The 19,459-nt window shown below is 38.3% G+C and overlaps 1 protein-coding gene across 3 annotated transcripts in view; it reads right to left on the bottom strand.

The window, feature by feature from the left end:
• Nucleotides 1–19,459, bottom strand: part of ENC1 (ectodermal-neural cortex 1) — a 41,283-nt gene that overhangs the window by 19,177 nt on the left and 2,647 nt on the right. The window contains exons 2-7 of one of the 3 annotated variants that reach the window (XM_048049875.2): nt 18,947–19,015; nt 16,704–16,924; nt 16,034–16,211; nt 4,280–4,339; nt 3,792–3,840; nt 3,094–3,234 (exon numbers count right to left, since the gene is read on the bottom strand). The gene's annotated coding sequence lies outside the window, so the exon portion shown is untranslated. Of the gene's footprint in view, nt 1–3,093; nt 3,235–3,791; nt 3,841–4,279; nt 4,594–13,449; nt 13,511–16,033; nt 16,212–16,703; nt 16,925–18,946; nt 19,016–19,459 lie in introns of those variants that run through there. The other 2 variants (XM_048049873.2, XM_048049876.2) reach the window with 2 other exon arrangements.

Genomic DNA, 19,459 nt, shown 5'->3' with positions numbered 1-19,459 from the left:
GTGAAGGCCAACACACGTTTTCACAGAATCACAGAATGGTTGAGATTGGAAGGGACCTCTGGAGGCCATATGGGCCAACCCCCCTGATCATGCAGGGACACCCATAACACGTTGCCCAGGACCATGTCCAAGGGGCTTTTGGAGATCCCCAAGGATGGAGGAGACTCCACAAACACTCTGGGCAACCTCTGCTAGTGTTCAGTCACCCACAGAGTAAAAAAGTGCTTCCTGATGTTCAGGAGAAAACTCTTGTGCCCATTGCCTCTTGTTCTGTCACTGGGCAGCACTGAAAAGAGCCTGGCTCCATCCTCTTTGCACCCTCCCTTCAGGTATTTATAGACATGGATAAGATCCCCCCTGAGCTCCCTCTTCTCCAGGCTGAACAGTCCCAGCTCTCTCAGCCTCTCCTCATGGGAGAGGTGCTCCAGTTCCTTCATCATTTCCATGGCCTTTCCTTGGGCTCTGTACAGTATGCCCATGTCTCTCTTCTACTGGGGGGCCCAGAACTGGACACAGCACTCCAGGTGTGGCCTCACCAGTGCTGAGTAGAGGGAAAGGATCACTTCCCTCAGCCTGCTGGCAACATTTTGCCTAATGCAGCCCAGGACACCATTAGCCTTCTTTGCAGCAAGGACATATTGCTGGCTCATGTAACTGCTGGCTCATGTCTTGTAGTCATGTTTTCCATTATCATATACATACATCTTAAAGCACTAGTTTCCAAACTACAGGCTGTGAGGTCATGGGAAGTGGTCCACAGAACCATAGTAAAATGTAAAGTTTATAGTGTTTCCTATTCAAAAAGGTTGATGATAAGAATACACGAGAAATTTGGAAGCTTAACGTGGTTTGTCGGGGACCACTGCTTTAAAGAGACAGAGAGTACAGAATTTCCTGATTTTTATGAGTTTAGGACAGATCCAGACATGTATTTTAAAGCAAGCTTGTTTGTGTAAGTATGGCTTTATTAATTTTCCTGCTGAACAATTCACCACAAACATCTGGAACAGCCTTATTAGTAGTTTTGAGGCCGCATTAATTCTGGATGTTCTTAAATAGCATTTTTTACTTAAGAACACTTAAGAAAGGAACACTTTTGAAGGCTGTTGGCAGAACATGAAAAGGTTAAAATAATCTGTTACCTAGTCTTATTCTGTGAAGCTTGATGATTGTGAGGACTAAGTAATCTGATTCCATACATTTTAACAGGATGAAATGTGTCCCATTGAGCTGGTATTTCTGTGGTTTAGATCAAACTTTTGAACATGTTGCCTACAGCAGGGGTTGTTTCCCAGGCATTCTTATATGCACAAGCAGCCTCAGTATCCTCATCAGCCTATGTCTGTTTAATGAGAAGGACTTAAAAGGACACATTTACTTGTTTTAAAAGACTTGTTTATGTACTCTCTCAAAGCATTTATATGAGACTTTATTGTTCTTGTGTACAAAGGAAACCAGTGAATTGTATGCTGCCACAGAGCCCATGTATTATACAAACACTTATAGTTTCTTTGTGAGGTTTAAATCCTTCATGGTGCTGGTCTGTTTTTTTTTTTTAAGCAAGTCTTTGTAGAAGATGAATTTCCTGTTGGTGCAATGCAATGGTGGTACATTTAGATTTGCAGAAAAACCTTTTTTTAAAAAGGGAAAACTTAAGAGTGAAGAAAAACCTGCATCGTAATAGGCAAAACCTTGAAAGTTCCATGTTCAACAGTGAGGGGAAAACCTGGTTTCTTAGCTGACTTGTTTTCCAAAAAGGCCTATTACCTCTCCACTCTAAATATTAATTTGGATGATTTAGTTAAGCCTGAAACAATTCGGAGGGCTTAAACTTGGAAGGATGCTTAGCGTGGGCAAAGCTTCAAAACCTTCTTAATACAATGCGGCATTTACTCTGGTTATTGATTTGCATCTTCAAAGCTCTGCTTTATTTTAGGCTAATGGAGTTTAATTAGAGATCTGATTGCTGCTGAAAGTAGTAAAAATGAAACTGTTGGTGCTTTATTCGAGCTAAACATTTTCTGGCATTTTTCCCAACCTCCAGGACATGTCTGAACATGTTTCTATTTTCCTACCTGAAGAAGGAACACTTGGCATGTCAACATATGTATATTTTGGCTTTAAGAAAAGACAGTAGTTTGGAAATACAAAAGACAGCTTCTGCCTTTTGTAATAGGTCGTGTGTTAATATGTAAAAGAGGTAATACGTTAAATTACGAAGAATTTGAAGTGCATAGTTGCAAGATAGCTAACTGATCACTTGGGCTTTCTTAAAGAAATGTATTTAGGGTTTTAGTTAACAGGCAATTTCCTCTTCAGAATTTACTTTCCTCTGTATGTAAACTTGGAATTTTGCTCACATAGACTAACAAAGCCTGGTGATTAACCACATCCAAATAATTGATTGGAAGAAACATTGGGGTCTCTTTAAAGGATGAATGCAAACTCAGCTGTGGAAGCAATTTTATCCTGGCTATAAGATTAGAATATGCCTACTAGTACATTTTCTAGATGGCTTTTAAATTCATTGCTTAATGCAATAAACTGCACATATCTTAATAGATATTATAGAATAGGATCGAAAAATACTTGAAAAGCTTTGTCATATCACAACAAACAGAAGGAGGCAGGGGAAAACAGCTTTACGACAGTGTTCCTCACATAGCAGTTGTCAAGCACCCATAAATGGATTTTGTAGTTCAAAAGTATTGGTTCAAAGTATCTAACCAGACGTCTCTAAGTGCCCAATAGGTTGTGTAAAATGTCAGTATACCTACAATGGTATGCACAAAGCCCAGCCAGAACTTGTGTTTGTACATGTGTAGTGTTTGTACATGTGTAGTCTCATTTTCTCTGCTAGAAGCATAAAAATGAAAATTATGTAAGTACCTTAGATTATCACTTTTATGAAAATTCATCAGATTTGGAAATCTGGCTTCAAAATTTCTCAAGCAAATTTTAGATATTCGTTGTTCATATGAAGATTGGACATCTCAAAACCTCAATAACTGCTAACATGACTGCCAGATTTTCATGCAAATGAAAGCTTTGTGAATATGCAAACAGAGTCCTAAAATTTGCCTAGAGGATTACCTGAGCTCCTATGACTAAGATACTTCGGACACACCTTCTGTTTTTCTTCCACTCAAGTACACTTCAAACAGATTTCTTTCTGCTGGGGTCACTGAGATTCCAGTATGCTAAATGAGGAGAAATTGCTGAGGTACAAAATATCTGAAAAAAATCATAAGTAATTTTAAGAGATATCATTGATTTTCCCAGATCAAAATCTGATCAAAAGGAAAGAAAGAAAAGACTCTAAGAAAAATATGCATAGAATTTTCCGTTACTATTGACACAGCATATTCCATACAGTTCTTTTAAAATTAATAAATTATTTTAGGCTGCCTCTCAGAGAAGTTCTAGTGAAGATATACTTCTGCAAGAGAGCAGTGTTGTCAAAAAGAAACAGTTTTAAATTTTCTAGAGTTCCTACTTTTTATTTCCCTACAAATGACATTAAAGTGTGAAGTTCTGAAAGGTGCATTAAGTAATGAGGTGTGATTTAGTTTTTCTGTGCTAATGCATCTCAAAAAATAGGCTATAGAAATGAAAATACATTTAAAATACAGGGCTCCCTGCCCATCCAAATATAAACCATAAAATTTTTGTCATTGATCTTCAGAATAAACTTAAAACAAAGACTAATCTTTAGACTTCTTAACTGTTTTTTTTGCTTTTAGTGTATTCTGAATATTATCTCTATATATATTCAATATGTTTTATCATACCTTAATGTATTTCTGTATGAAAAAGATCCAGTCTGTTTTTTTAAGGGACCTAAATAAAATAAAATAAAATAAAACAAAATAAAATAAAATAAATCCATGAATAATTTCTTACCACAACAAGGTTTATAAGAAGAGGAAATCTCTTCAAACCTTCATGCTTCTCCAAGCATTAGATGGTCACGGGTACTGCCCCACAACTACTATTGTGGAATTACCATTACATTCACACATGTACTTCCAAGATGTAATGCTTTAGACGCTGCTTTTTAAACTGTGGCAGTCATAAAGCCTGAGCTGTTCTGCAGCCAACCCTCCCTGTTCTCCCTCTCCCTTGCAGTGAGGTGGCAGATGCCTGCCTCAAGTCACAGCCTCGGCAGGCTGGGTGGGACACGGACACCCTCTCGTGGCTCCAGCTGGAAGACGAACACATTGGCACCATTCAACGCAAGAAACTGCCGAGAGCTTGTGAGAAATAATCTTAAACTCACCGTTAGGCAATCACTTGTTATCGACATAACTCAGGAGGTATTGGCTAAATTCTGGCTTTGCTGAAAACAATGGAGAATGAATGAATTGAAATGAATGAATGAATGAATTGAAAATTGAAATGAAAACATAGTTTTGTCTCAGCATTTAATATAGAGCAGCACAATTATGTTCAGTGAAGCAGATATGCATTTATATATCCCAGGCTCACGGCTGTAAAACTAACTCTGCCCTTCCCTCTTTAAATACTTCCCTCCTCACTCCTTTATTATTACTTATTATACAATTACTTATTCTTCATAGCTAAACACATTCTTAAGGAACTCATGACAGTGGTACCTTTTCCCTTCTTGTTTTCTGCATATATTTATTTATCTGTGCACATTCTTATCTTGCTCCTTCTTGGGATGGTGCATTCAGACCATATCCTAGCTATTAATAACATATTTCTCACTGCTGCCCTCCTTGCTTAGCAGTACTTGTCCACGAAGGTAAAAGGAGCTGCAGAGAGGGGAGCCTGCCAATTGCACAGCCAAAATACACTCAGTCACGCCCTGGTAACGGACTGACTTTGGAATGACTGCAGATTCCACCCCGATAGGTTTTGGTACCACACCCCCTATCTGATCCACTTATTTCAGTAAATCCGACAACCATGCAAAGATAGGTCTGACCTGTTAATGCCCGCAGGCACGGTTGTCCACTCTACCCCGATCTGAACCAACAGATTAACTCAAAGTTTCTGAAGTACATTTTCTCAACATTATTAATTTAAGGCTAAAATCCAGCTACTGTGAAGTCAATGGGAGCCTTGCCAGTGAATGCCGATGCCTCTGCTATTTTATTCCTTGGCTTCCTAAGCAGGAACTGCCAATCATGCTGTATTACACAGTAAAATTATTAGGCATCCAATCATAATTTCCACAAAGTAGAGACAAGTTATCCTTTGCCGGCAACAGAATCAGGCGCCTTCAGCAAACCACCAAATTCCCTACATGTTTCTTTTGTTGGAAGACTCATTTCTAAATAACTTGACTTCAAACAATGACTTCTGTAGTGATACACTAAAACATTATGCCATCAAGTACACGTAGCTTCAAACTCCTGTCAGCAAGCCCATTTTCTGCTTCTTTCAGGAGCTCAGTATTTGAGTTTCCTTCTGAACAGCAAAGCCTGTACACCAGACAATGATAGATTCCATGTTATATTATTCTGCACAACTAATATGGAGTGTCAAGAAAATATAAGATAATAAATAAAAAATCCAGATCTTATTTTCATCAGAAAATCAACTTGGGCTTTATAAAAAATGTGTAGTTATTACTTCAGACTCTTTGCCTAGAGGTATGTATTTTTGACTGAGGTGTCTTTTTTGTCTGACTATTTTTTAAACAAATAATAAATCTACACATGACAAAACATATGACTAATCAAATTAGGCAATCTCCTTAAGTATTGGCACCTTGGCACAGCAGCTCTTGGCAGAACTGAAAGCAGTAGACAGGGTAATGGTTTCAAGCTTCTTCCTCTCTTTGCCTTTACCATTTCCAAGGAGTACAGCCAAGGCAAAAGCCACCTCTAAACTTCTTTCTGCAGTGTTTATACTTCAGAGCTCTTAGGAGGAGAAAGCAGGAAAATGGCTGAACTTCAGCAACACAACATGTGAGTGGCACAGGTCTCCTTCACGAAGGGGTTTGCTTCAAAGCTATTTTGCACTATCAGCACGGGTTGAAGGATTACAGTTCTAAGCACTAGGTCCGATCTGATTGCACGTTCCCCCTAACCACTAACCACACAATTGACTTGAACGAAGCTGGCTTTTTGATCATTCTTCATCTGACCATGCACAGTGTTGGAAATGATGATAGAAAGAGGTATTAAATGAGTAAACACAATTCTTTCATAGAAATAGCATGAAGAACATTTACACAAAGCATCCTGGGTAATGAGAGTTACTAATTAGTACAAGAAGCAGGAGCTAAATAACATGATGTGACCACTTCTGCTGACAAATTAAACTACAAATACAATACACGCTGCATTACAGCTCACTGAACAAAAGAGATTACTTACAGACTGCCAAAAGAGAAAGCAACATCTGTTACAGGGGTCCATACAGAGAAAATATTACTGTTTAACTGCAATCAAAACCATTCCACAGCTCTTAAAATCCACAGTTCATTTAAAATGTATTGTATTTTATTTGAAACTTGATATTTTGTAAGGTTTTCTTTATCACTTAAAGAAAAACCTTTTCTCCAAAATACAATAAATCTTGAAATCACAATAAATCTTGAAATTCTTTCAACAGGTCTTACTCTGTACATGGAGCAATACTGTTCATAAATGCCTTTTAGTGATGTTGTGGTAGCTCTTTCAGTCATGATTCAATGTTTACTTAAACCTGTCTTTGAGAGACTCCATAGTCACAGCATTCAGATCATAACGCTCATGTTTCACATTGTACCGTAAGTGAAACTAGTGCAATAAATGAAACATTCACAGTACACATTAGTTTTTGGGGTGTATCAATAGCTACACTGATTATGCATTAAAGGATCATTTATTAATTTCATCAACACACAAAAAGTTTAAGTATTTCAAAGCTAAAGTTTTTCCTTATATACACACAGCACTTTTAATATAAAATTCATAAATTCCATGTTACTCTGCACTTTCTCATCAAAGTGATTAATTTTGAGAGCTGAGATTCATCTGACTATAGTACATTCAATTATCTTTTTTTTGGTGTCAAAATCATAGAATATTGGCTGCAAAGGGTCTTTGAAGGTATCTAGTCTAACCTCCTGTTCAGAGGAGGGTTACTTTTGAAGTTAGATCAGGTTGCTCAGGGACCTTTCCATGCAAATTTTGAAAATTGCCACGAATGGTGGATATTCACTTTCCTCAACCCACTGATAATGGTCTTGCTAGTATAGCTGAGGATATTGTTTGCCTTCACAGCTACAAGGTCACTTTGCTGACTTGGGTTCAACCTGCTGTTTGCCAAGACACCCAGTCCTCGTCGACAAAGCTGATCTCTCACTAGTCAATACCCAGGTGGTACCAATGTATAGGGTGGTTCTGTGCCATGTGCAGAACTTCATGTTTGTTGTTGTTGACATTCAGAATGTTCCTGCTTGTTCCATGGGTTCAAGGTTTCATGGAACACGTTGCCCACAGAAGTGGTGAAGTCACCATCCCTGGAGGTGTTTGAGAGGGTAGGTGTGGTACTTAGGGATGTGGTATAGTGGACAATATTGGTGGTAGGGTAATGGTTGGACTAGATGACTTCAGAGGTCTTTTCCAGCTTTAATGACTATGTTTTTAAGATTCTATGGATTTGTATACGGCCAGCTTACTTATTTCCTAATTTGATCCTCCTCTGCTGTGGATAGTATCTCTCTCCCCAAAGGTTGCTAGTAATCAGAGAAACATGGAAGGCTTGGAAGAAGATTCTGCTGGTAAAGACTGAAATGAAGCAAGCATTGGGTGCCTCAGCCTCTTCCATGTCTTTCAATAGCATGTCACCTGCCTGATTCAGTAGCAGTCCATATTTTCCTTGGTCTTCCTTTTGCTGCCAGTGTACCTGCAGAAGCCCTCTTTGCTCTTCACATGCCTCACCTACTTCAATACCAGCCAAACGCTGGTGTTGATAACGCCATCCCTGCATGTTTCTGTATTCCACCTCGACAGCATATCCTGTCTTCCACTTCCAGTATGCTTCCTTCCTGTGTTTGAGCTCAGTCACAAGGTCCCTGTTTGACTACATTACTTTCCTACTGTGTGATTTGCACATTGGGATAATCTAATCAACCAATAAACGTCAGGCACAAGCAGACTGAGTCTACTTGAAAACAGGGGGGGTCAACATGTCTTATTTTTCCACAAAAAAAAAAAAAGAAAAAAAAAAGATTCAGATCTGAGCTTTTAGAGGACTCTAGTATTTTGGCTTAGAATTAATTTTATTTTTCTGATGGAACCACTTCATCTTGTCCTGCATATTTAAATAATACATAAAGGCTGAGACATTTTAATGCCTTAGCTCATCTTTGCCAGAGCTGTAGATTTCATACTAAGCCCACATGCAACCATTTACTTATTACTACAGTCAAGGACAGAAGCACTATGTGAATCTTGGACTTGAATATCAGGCCTTTTCCTCTAAGCCATGGTTTTCTTTTGCCTGACTCAATGATGTTACTGAACAAGCATATATACCCACTCATTACAGACTCCAAATCAAAAAAGAAGGAGACACAAATCCAGGGAGAGTTCTTAAAAGGAGAAGCCTGATGTCAAACCTAAATTGAAGGATGCCTGGTTGGAAGGACTGATGAAGAATATAGATAAAAAAGTAATCTAAGCACAGTATTCTGGGCCTCCTGAAGTTTAAGAGTACAGGGATTTAGAAGAACTATAAAAGAAAAAGCTGAAATAGTCAGGACAGGAAATGATTCAAGTATGAATAAGAATTTCAGCAGAGCCAGAACTGAAGCAAGGAAGAAGCCTGGCAGTGCTGTAGAGATTGTGAGAGATCAATGACACACAACCAAACTGTAAGAGGTGTTGTGGGCTGAAAAATCAGTTCAGTTCAGGCTCAAGAATTATTTCAAGATTTCTGGCCTTCGATACTGCAGAAGGTAATTATGTAAATTATTGCATTAGTTGGACTGCTCTTACAAAGTGGAAAAAAAAAATCATAGTTGTCAAGCTAGCATCCCTGCAATCTTTTCCTCCCCTTCAATAAAAGTTAAGGTAAGGGGAGATGTACTAGAAGTACTACAGTGGTATTCTAGTATTGATACCTGTTCAAGGCTGGACTCAGTATACTTGCTTTAAAATAATCTGTAATATATATTTGGAAATACACATGCAGATGATTAATTTGTTTGTGAATAAAACAAACATTGCAGAATAAAAGAACAACTAAAGAAACTGTAAATGATTTGACATTGACAGCTCTTTTACAGGTGATGATCATGGAAAAGGACATGGAACAGAAGGATTACAGCAAACGCAGAATATTGTAGGAACATCTCATGAAGACAGACTCTAATGGGCTCAATAGAAATCAGAACGGTAAATGAAAGTAAAACATGGGTGCCATTCCTGAAAAAGCAGGGATAATTCAGCCTGAAAATAGTAAAAAACTTAGATGAAGAAAAGGTGTAAAAGCACAGCTGCATACTTTTCAAGGCTGTTTAGAAAGTAACAATGACAAAAGCAAGATGGACAGAGTTCGGTGGAAGCCCTTCTCCACCCACTATACATTAAATTTACCTTACTTGAAAATGCCATGCAAGAGCATAAAAGTGGAGACTGTGCAGCTGGCTTTTATGCAAAGCTGTTGTCTTAATTAGAAAATGTGAAAGTCTGATGAATAAACATAAAAGAATTATTATTTCATAGACCTGTAAATTTAACAGAACACAGTCCTAGAGAAGAAATAAACAGCTCCTAGATCAAAGGATTCATAGATCACCTTCACTGGAGGAATAAGTAGATATTTATTAGTTACCATTTTCTTTTTCTTTCTTTTTTTTTTTTGAAGCCAGCTCACAATAAGTATACAGCTTAATGTCAATTTAAATTATATCTACAGTTTTCTGACAGATTCATTTGCTTTTTCAGGTTTATGTCTAACACACTGACAGTTTCTAATCAATAGGAGACAATTCCCTTTGAGAGTTATTAAAATATACCTTGCATTTAAATGCAATAAAAAGCATGACTGAACATGCCTCTGTTCCTCATAACACATAAATACCACATCTGGTCCATAAAAAACATGCATTATACAGAGGTTGTATGAATGCCAGATACATATTATTACATGGAACTGTTTTATCCATCTAGCCTAATTTCCAGATGTTTTATTACTTGTAGACAAGAGTATTGTCAAAACTGTTGCTGGAAGTCCATTTATTGCAAGAGGGCAAGGTACAGGGAGAGCAACTTAAGCTACAGGAAACGTTTGCGATACAGTTAATGGCAAATCATGTGACTGAATCATCAGTACTATCATGTTTAAAGTGATGCACTTAAAAATTCAATTTCAGACTAAAATTTCAGTAGACTGCATTATAAATAGCCACTTATTCCTCCAGCAGTAAATGGCACATAATTGCAGGTAGTATTTACAAAAAAACAGAAGAAGCAACTAATGGAAATGAAATGGAAACTGTTAGTACAATGGTACTGGCAACATTTCCACATATGGAACTGGCAACATATCAAGCAGTTGGCTAAAGATTCTGGATATTCAGAATGAACATACTTTAATTCCTCTAATGTGGAATTGGGCTGTGGGCTTTTTTTTTTCTTTTTCCGTTTTTTCTTGTTTTTTTTTTTTTCCCCTCCATAAGGAACAGATAAGTGTTTCCAAACTATATCTGAAATGCAAGTGACATTTCTCAAGGAACCACATGACATCTGAGGACCTTTTTTTGGATCACCCACAAGAGCGAGGTGACTAATGCAACAGTAAGAACTGTGAATGCTGTGTAAAGATATGCATAGTATGAAGTAAAGGAGGGGATGAAAAGATGTAGGTGAGTACATAAAGTAAAGGAAAAGCAGCAGGCACTATATCATAAAAATGGTGTTTCACCAAGATGTCAGAAGAGACAGGACTAAGGTTAGCTTGAGTACAGCATTGTAGAAATGAACATGTTGTAAGAACGCCACTAGAAAGTACACACTAACACAAGGGTTGGACAGTAACCACTGGTTTTCTTTGTAATGAAAATATACCTCATTAAGTGCACAATTTGGTTTAGCAAAGCACAAACTATACTGATATGTGAAAACTACCCATGAAAACATACTGATTTTTAGAATATTTAGAGTTTCGGTGGGACATTTCTGATTTTATCTCTGAGAAAACTTAGAATGTTTACAGTAAATTTGCTTTGGAATCCCATTTACAATAGCATCATATAACTTAATCTCATAACTTCTGTTTCTAAGAAGTAACATTGACCCCAAGATTTTTTTCTGTCCTGCAACATTTCCTATACCATCATTGACAACCTAGGTGTTCCTCTCCACAGTTCACTGTGGATTCTGTTTCAAATTATATACTACCTCTCACACCCTAACTGCTTTCTTAGTAAATCCTGAGCAGTAACATGTCCCTGTAAAAATAAATAAATAAATAGTCTTAATGATAAGCTAAATAGAGACATTCCTAATAGTTTCTCAGAGAAACCAACAGGCTATAATCTATTATTTTAGTTAATAATTCCAGTCTATAATTCCAGTTGAATGATTTATTTCATTACCTCACTTCAGATTTACTAAATACTAACATTTCAAACAGATTTACACTATATCCACTAAAAACTTAGAAAACATTTCCAAATCATCTGAGATACATAAAGGCCGTAAAAAGGATTGTAAATTCAATTTCAGTCCTATGAATACCATGATCCTGTATTTATCTGAAACCTAGCGTTGACTATTAACATGTCCCAAGGCTTACATAGGATTAAAAAATGGGAAAGTATTAATCATGCTGTCCATAAAAAATATGATGGTTACTCCACCACCGCTGATAGTTCCTCAGACACAAGTTAGGATGATCACCAATAACACACCCAACTTCTCAGGTTAAGGCCTGGCCTGCTACAGACATTATCCCTCTTTTCTGAAGACAAGCTCCAATGACTGCCTTATTGATTAGGATTTCAGCAGGCCCCTTAGACCAGTCAGACAGCTTGTGGTTCAGTGTACTTTCAACTATAAGACCATGACATCTTAAATTATGGAATGAGTCTGTGCAACTGTGCACAGGAAACTGTCATTGGTAAACAGAAGATCCATCAGTGGAAGTGAATAGCCAGCTGAATGACTTCTCAATGTGCCAAGTGGCCAAAGCCAGGATATTTCTCACCTCCTTTCTCAAAAGGTTTATGTACAATGATTGAGATTACTGTGGTAAGGCTAAGGAGATAATTAATATTTCTCAATGTATGCATTAATCTGATCACTACTGCATGATTTCCACCCCTTCTCATTCCAACTGTTTGCTCTCTCACAGTAAATGGAAAGCAATCTCGACAGAGAACATATCTGATTCTCTGTACAATTGCTCAGAGAGGATAGAGTACATAAAAGCCTCCTGTGTGTGAACAACACCAAAAAGAGAGAGACAATGCACTTGTACAGGATATTTTTCTTGCAGCACTGCACGTCTTATGCAATGATTCTGTGCTTGTTCCTGTTTGGATCCCATAAAGAAACACCAGTTAAATTAATCTTGGGGGCTCTACATGACTCCTGCTATTGAGAGTAAAAACAACCCAGCTTCTCTGTGCTGCTAAATATTTGATCCTCTAGGGATCAAATCTGCCCTTTAGAATATGTCTGTACTGTATCTAACAGAATAAAATTAAACTTAACTGACTACAGCAATATAAACACATAATAGTGAGAGAATCCAAAACAAGCATTTTGTTACAAACATCACAAGACCTACATCTTTATGCTCAATATGGATTTTTTTCCAAAGCTACGAACATAAGGACTATAAAAACTAATAGTAGTGTTTATGTTAGGAGGTCTCCAAATACTTTGCAAAGGAGATGGCTCTCCATATATAACATGCTAGCCAAAAACACGGTAACCAAGTCACAGAGATGGAACAACCCCAAGCTAAAACAGAACAGCTGCAAATTATATGGCAGGTAAAACAGGCCTCATCCTCAGGCTTTACAGTAATGCATTCACCTGTGTCCCACTATCATTTTTTTATTGAAAGCATCTGCAAGCTCTCAATACAATGCTCTTTTTTCCAAGAGAAAGAAAAGCATTGTTAAAAACAAAGCGATATCCTCATTTTACCCCTCTGGGGATTTTTTCAATATACTGTTACCTATATTGTTGTCCAAAACATAGGTTATTCCTTTTGTGGTTCTCAAGAAATCCAAGGAAAAGAGAATATCCATCTATCTTTGATTTTCTGGACTAGAAAATATGTCTGTCTTGATGTACTCTGGGTCCAGTTTGCATACATGCTGTAATCCTAACACATGTTCTTGTTTCATTTTATAAGGACCAGTGGAAGAGTTTGTATTCACTGGCTTTTTTACTGCTCCATAAAGTATGCCTCTTCTGTAATCAAAGTTTGTGATAAAAAAGAAACGAGCTTAAGGAGGCTCATTTTTACCTCTTTCTTCTATATCCACTGTCCACTCCATCCTGCATTCAGGAGTCTGCATTTAACATTGCAAAACAAGGTTTTAGATTATTTTCTTCTTAATAGACTACTCTGCATGCAGCTCATTGCTTTTCAGGATTGTGGTCCTGTTTTAAAATATGGAAAATCAGTAACAATTTGCCAGCACTAAAAAATGCACCAGACCGAGTTCAGCAAAGCACTGGAACATGTTAGTGGCAGGCTACACTACCTGAGATTTTGGACATACAGATAACACAAGCGTCACAACAAATTTCAGGAGCATCTCTGCCTTTCACCTTTTGCTAACCCCTTTCTATCTAGGTGACCTGCCTGGTCTTGAGCCAGGATTTCGCTCACGTGACTTTAACTCACTGGGAAATCTGGAGTACTGAGTGACACAAAAACCCTTTTTCTTCTCTTCTGCCCTCTGTACAAGATTTACTCCCCTTCCAGGATGACAAAAATGCAGTAGAAGCTCTGTTCCATGTCCAGGTCAGCTGTTCCTGCATCCTACCTGTCCCAGCACAGCAAGGCACGGTCACAATGGAGCTGCACGGTCTCTCTCTCCAGCTGTAGCAGGGCAGAAGGGAGAGGCATGACACAGATAGGTGGCATAGAGCAGCTGAACCTACTTAAGGGTATCCAAGGAGGACAGAAGACAGTATCATTAGAGCACTGTACCTACTAACTTGTGATATCACATCCATTTACCTCACTAATCATTACATATATTTAATTTAACTGTAGTATATAATAATAGTTCTTCTGTAGTTGGCACTAAGCTACAGCGGCATTGATTATAGAGCACTGGCAGGAAAAGACGTTTTCCTCTGTGCAGGGTAGACTAACACCACAGCAGGTCATCCATGGCTTACCTAGCCAAGCCTCAAAACTCTCCAGATGAGATACTATGACCTCCCTAGAGAGCTTGCTCTAGTGCTGCCCCAGAGAGTTTATCAGCCTGTATTGATGCACAAAGCAATTCTACCCCTGCACACTTCTTGTTGGAGTTGCATACGTCTCGTTGTCATTTCTCAATGACAAAATAGAGTAATATTTATTTTGCAACACAGCATAGAGGAACTCATCAAAGAAACTATGCACATGGAACTCAGGGGCAGTTTCTAATCAGCTATCAAAAGATGCAGATGATATTAATTGCTATTTTCATCATGCTGTATTTTCACTTTAAACGTATTGTCCCCCAGGCATGACAGCCAAATGCTGATTCAGTGAAAGCACAGCACCACCTTCTGCTGAAGAGAAGGTTTCAGCAGGGAAGAACAGCTTTTCACATCTCGCCAGTTAATATTTCTACTTCTAAGGGAAAAAAATATGTTACCTCTCTGTATAGATCTCACTCTCTTTGATTATTAAAGACGTCTCTAACATAAAACTTGCAAGAGTTCTATGCTTTGAGCACAGTGTGGAGACTGCTACTAGGTGTTTCTGGGCCAATTCTATAACTCTACCACATTCCTCTGACAAGTTGCTTCTCAAGGAAACATCTTTCAGAGCTTGTAAAAACAGGCAGTTTAAACTAATGCGAAACAATGGAGGCAAAAGGATCTGCAATATGTAATTTATTACAGTGATGCAACAGCAATGTGACTAATATGTTCTGACATTAATTTAGCCTCAAATGTACAGTAGTTACGTTTGTATGGATCTGTCTTTTGTTCATAATAGATTAGCAGTTGTGCAGGTGCGTTTCTGTACTGCAGCTCTTTCCTGATTCACCAGTCTGCTTCTGTGGAAGTGCTCTGCTGTGCTGAGATCTCAGAAGCCTGATGTCACCTGACTAAATGCTGCTAGGCACCCACATTTGGTCCAATTCCATCTTCCAGCTCAGGAGATATAGCATCTAGCCAGCAAATTCAACACCTGGTCTGTGTGCTATGTTGCTTTGTCATATTAACAGCTGGAGCTGTGCTGAGACCGCAGATTTTATTTCTCCCAGGTTGCAGCAAAGAGGCAGGACGCCCTAAATACTTAACATCAGGAATCTTTTGAGGTCATTACTGTCTTTCTCTGCTATCATAGCTGTCTTGTACAACCTAGTCATCCTCTCAGAGTCCTCTCTCCTCTCACCCTCTCTGTATATGTACAAAGAAGCTCCAACATGATAAGTTTTGCACTAAAAGACCTTTTAATAGCTCATAGTTCTTTGACTGAAGGAATGCAGATGCAAGAAGATAGAAAGATAAGAAGCTGGAGTCTATTGTTCATATTTGTGAAGAATTCTGCCCAGAAGAGAGTCATGGAGAACAATTGGAGCTATTTTTAAGGACAACTTTATTTAGTAGAAGGCCAGAACTACATAATTGGGCTGTGTTAAAAGATCTGGGGATCTCTAGGTATGGGTACTAGAAGTGTGAGAAATTCTCCTTCTGCTTGAATAGTCCTTATTCATGTCTGCTAAAAATAGTGACGCCTTCTATTCCAGCAAATCCTCATCCCTTGTCCTACCTTGCTAAAACATGTGTGTGGTGATGGACAATGACCTGAGCAAGCAACAACAGGTAATGATCCGGCACAAATCATTACTAAAGAATAGCCTGTACTTGATTACCTGATTCAGCCTTTTTCCTCTTCTGATACCTCATGCAATCACTGAACACCAGAGAACCGGGACTGATGAAACTGAAGACTCTGGAGCAGTAGTTCTGCACCAGAACAGCAGACTCCATCAGTCCAAAGTCCTCATGTCTGCAGTCAGCACTATTCTAGACCTCAGAATTCCCAGACAGCTGTGAAAAAGACAAACCAACAGAAGGCCATGAGGAGTTTTAAAGTCATCCAATAAATGCAGTAAACTAGAATGTTCCTGCATCTGGCATATGCTGACAATTTCTTCCAACATCTGTTTCTCACACCTTCCAGGGGCTTAAGTACTGAAGCCACAGATTTGACTCAGCACCAGACATGTCATTCAGATTTTCTTGTATTCACGTAACAGAGCAAACACTGAAACACTAGTCAGACAGTAACACACAGAGAGGCTGGAAACCTAAACCACAATTCCCTTTACAAAAAAATACATATATATTACATATGCTGTGTCTACACTTTGCTTTGTAGATAGTTCACATGCTTACATAATTCATGCTTCTGGCATCTGCATTCATTCACAAACTGTCCTCACTATTATCCAAAGCAGCTTTGGCCTATGAGTTTTCTTCACATCAAGTTACATCAGTTAAACATCCTGTTTTGGTTAGTTCTCATTCCTAATTACTTACGTATGTCAACATCAGTACCAGCATTCTCAGCATGTAGCTCACACACAGGTCGCATGTAATCTCCTTCCATTTTGAGATTCTCCTTGGCCAATAAACATACTTGAAGTCTGACGGTCCTAAGCACACGAAGTGTGAGCACTCAGTGGTCACTTGCAGAGTTTCTAGGCTGCTGGGTGTTTCCAGCCTACTAGATTTTACACCCCTGGTATATAAAGGTTGTCCTTAAAAAAAAAAAAAAAAGCAAAACAGGACAATCTTTACAAAAAGTCACCAGAAGGAAACAGAAGATATGTCCAGAAAAAACTGGACATACATCATACAAAAGACCATGTATGAGCTAGGAAATCTCAGTGCAGGTTAGGAATTCACAGTGCAGCAAGTCACACCCTGGTAGTTGTTTACTCCCATTTCCAAACTGCAGAATCTTCACAAACTTTCCCTGCAGGGAGTTAATGTGATCAGCTCTTTGTACTCCAAAATTATGACTCTAACTTACTCTGCCAAAATACCTCCATGTCAGCAATACTTCAGCTGAAGTACCCTATGCCACTGACCAAGACAGTAAGCTATCACACGTGAAGGTACTATTCAGACTCGTGCAAAACAATCTAGCTCATACAATGGAACAGCTGAACTGCTTACAGCCACTGTGAAAACATTTACTTGTAATTTAAGTCAGTTTCAGTTAACTGAGAGATTTAGCTTAGCTTGGAAATGCAGCAAGTAAAATATCACTTGATTTCCAAATAAAAGGAAAGTCACACTTTCTGCTAATTTCCACAAAATTTCTTTCAAAAATTATTGGACAGCCCTTTAACATACTCTAAAAACATCTTCAAGAGACACCAGGGTGCAATTATCAGTATAGTAAATTCACAGCCCGGGTATAACTTCCCCTCATGTTGTCCAGACTACAGTGGCCACAGAATATTACTCAGTGATAAGTCACTATTTCCTCTCTGCAACTTTGCTATTTCTCAAGTAAGAAAGGGAGTGAACTGCAGAGACTGTATGGTAAAACCCTCTGCACACCTGGAAACACTGATGAGAGAACTCTCATCACTGTAAGTGCCAACTATAGCCACAGTACAATTGGAAGATCTGAAAGCCAGATTCAATAACTTGAAAACACCCTTACCATTTTCTCCCATAAAAGATATTTCTGTCCAACTCTATTCCACCATTTTGTAAGGTGAACATCTGAGATTCCTTAATGTCAAAAACATTTTTTTCCGTATCTAATGAGTGTGTGTATGTGTTTGTGTGAAGGAATCTGTTCCTTGAATTCTGCAAACAATTCTGTTGCAGAAGTCAAGCCCAGCTAGATTCATGTCATGTCATGTCATGTTTAGCAATCTTTTCACTTTTTAAGACTTCCCAGGAGACAGGGTTAGACTAAAACTAATTAACACTTAACTTTTACCTTACAGAATGCAAAAGGCATTGCTAATAGAATAGGGGATGCAGGTTTCTTACCTCAGAAATGATTCACTTCTGCACTTCTTTTTAAAATTTCCACAAAAATACATAGTAGTACATCTAGTACTCATTTTGTAGGTATTTATGAGCTGTATTATTACGTAAGTCTTTACAGACATAGGTAAAAGTACATTCCTGGTTGTTTAGAACAAATTACAATCTAAGCAAAATGTCTACAATAAAAGAGAAGACTTTGAGCAATAATCAAAATCTGTACTTCTCAGAAGCATTACATGAAATATACAGAACAGGATAAGGATAAAGCATGACAGCTTTCTACGCCCAAGACTTGGAGCTAATGGAGCACAGTGATCTTTGAGAAATACTTTCATTGCTCCCCCAGGCTGTCCTATAAACACTTCACTGATACTTCAAAGCTGCATTTGCTAGCAGCAGTACAGTCTGGAAGCATAACCATCTGCCATCATTAAAGGTGGCCTTGATTATCACTGGATGTATCAGCCTACTTACAAAGCTGAAAAAGAAAACCAAAACAGAACATTTCTCTCTCTAACTGTGACACTTCCTTGCCCCACTACAATGAGTGCCTACATAAGGTGTAACTCCTACCTGAAACGTGTTTCCATTGTCAAAGCCTCCTTGCACAAATGAGGTTAAAATGTCTTAATTGAGGTGCTTTCTCCATCCCTATTCCCAAATGTTATGTCCCCATTTTGACATTTCTACAGATAGAAGAAAAAATTCCATCCTTCCCAGACTCCTGCTTTATTCACTGTTAGTCCTTTTACTGTATCTCATATTACCTCTCTCCTCCACTGTCAACATTCATACTTGATTCTCTGAAAAAGGCACAGTAGAGACAAAAGGTGATTCTGCAAAACACAGAAAAGTTAGTTGAGAATTAAATCCAACAGTGCATATTCTTCATGCCAAAGAAATGATCGTGACACATCTTGCCATTTGCACGTTCTATTAATAAATCTCACTAAGAAACTCCTTATCTCTCAGATTCCTTCCCACAGACTAATAGGAAATAATACAATACTTTATAAAATTCCTTATATTGGTGTCCTACCTTCCCTAAGAACATATGGGACCATTTGTTCTGCTGGTGTTATGTGGATGCGTTACCACCAACTGATACCAGGGTTTGTGACTCAGGCTGCAGAGCTGGCGTAATGTATTTGGGGAGGGGAAAACAGAAAGAAGCTTTTTGGATAGTTATGGGGTGTAGTTATGAAGTTCGTAAGAGACAAAATAATGAAAACGTGCTGTCTGGACAGAGAGTCCGTCACATCCTTGGCTCAAGTAATAAT

The sequence above is a fragment of the Anser cygnoides genome, chromosome Z (assembly GCF_040182565.1).
Source record: "Anser cygnoides isolate HZ-2024a breed goose chromosome Z, Taihu_goose_T2T_genome, whole genome shotgun sequence".
NCBI classification, from domain to species: Eukaryota; Metazoa; Chordata; class Aves; order Anseriformes; family Anatidae; genus Anser; species Anser cygnoides.
The sequence above is the reverse complement of the archived record's forward strand: the minus strand, read 5'-3'. Positions and strand labels throughout refer to the sequence as shown.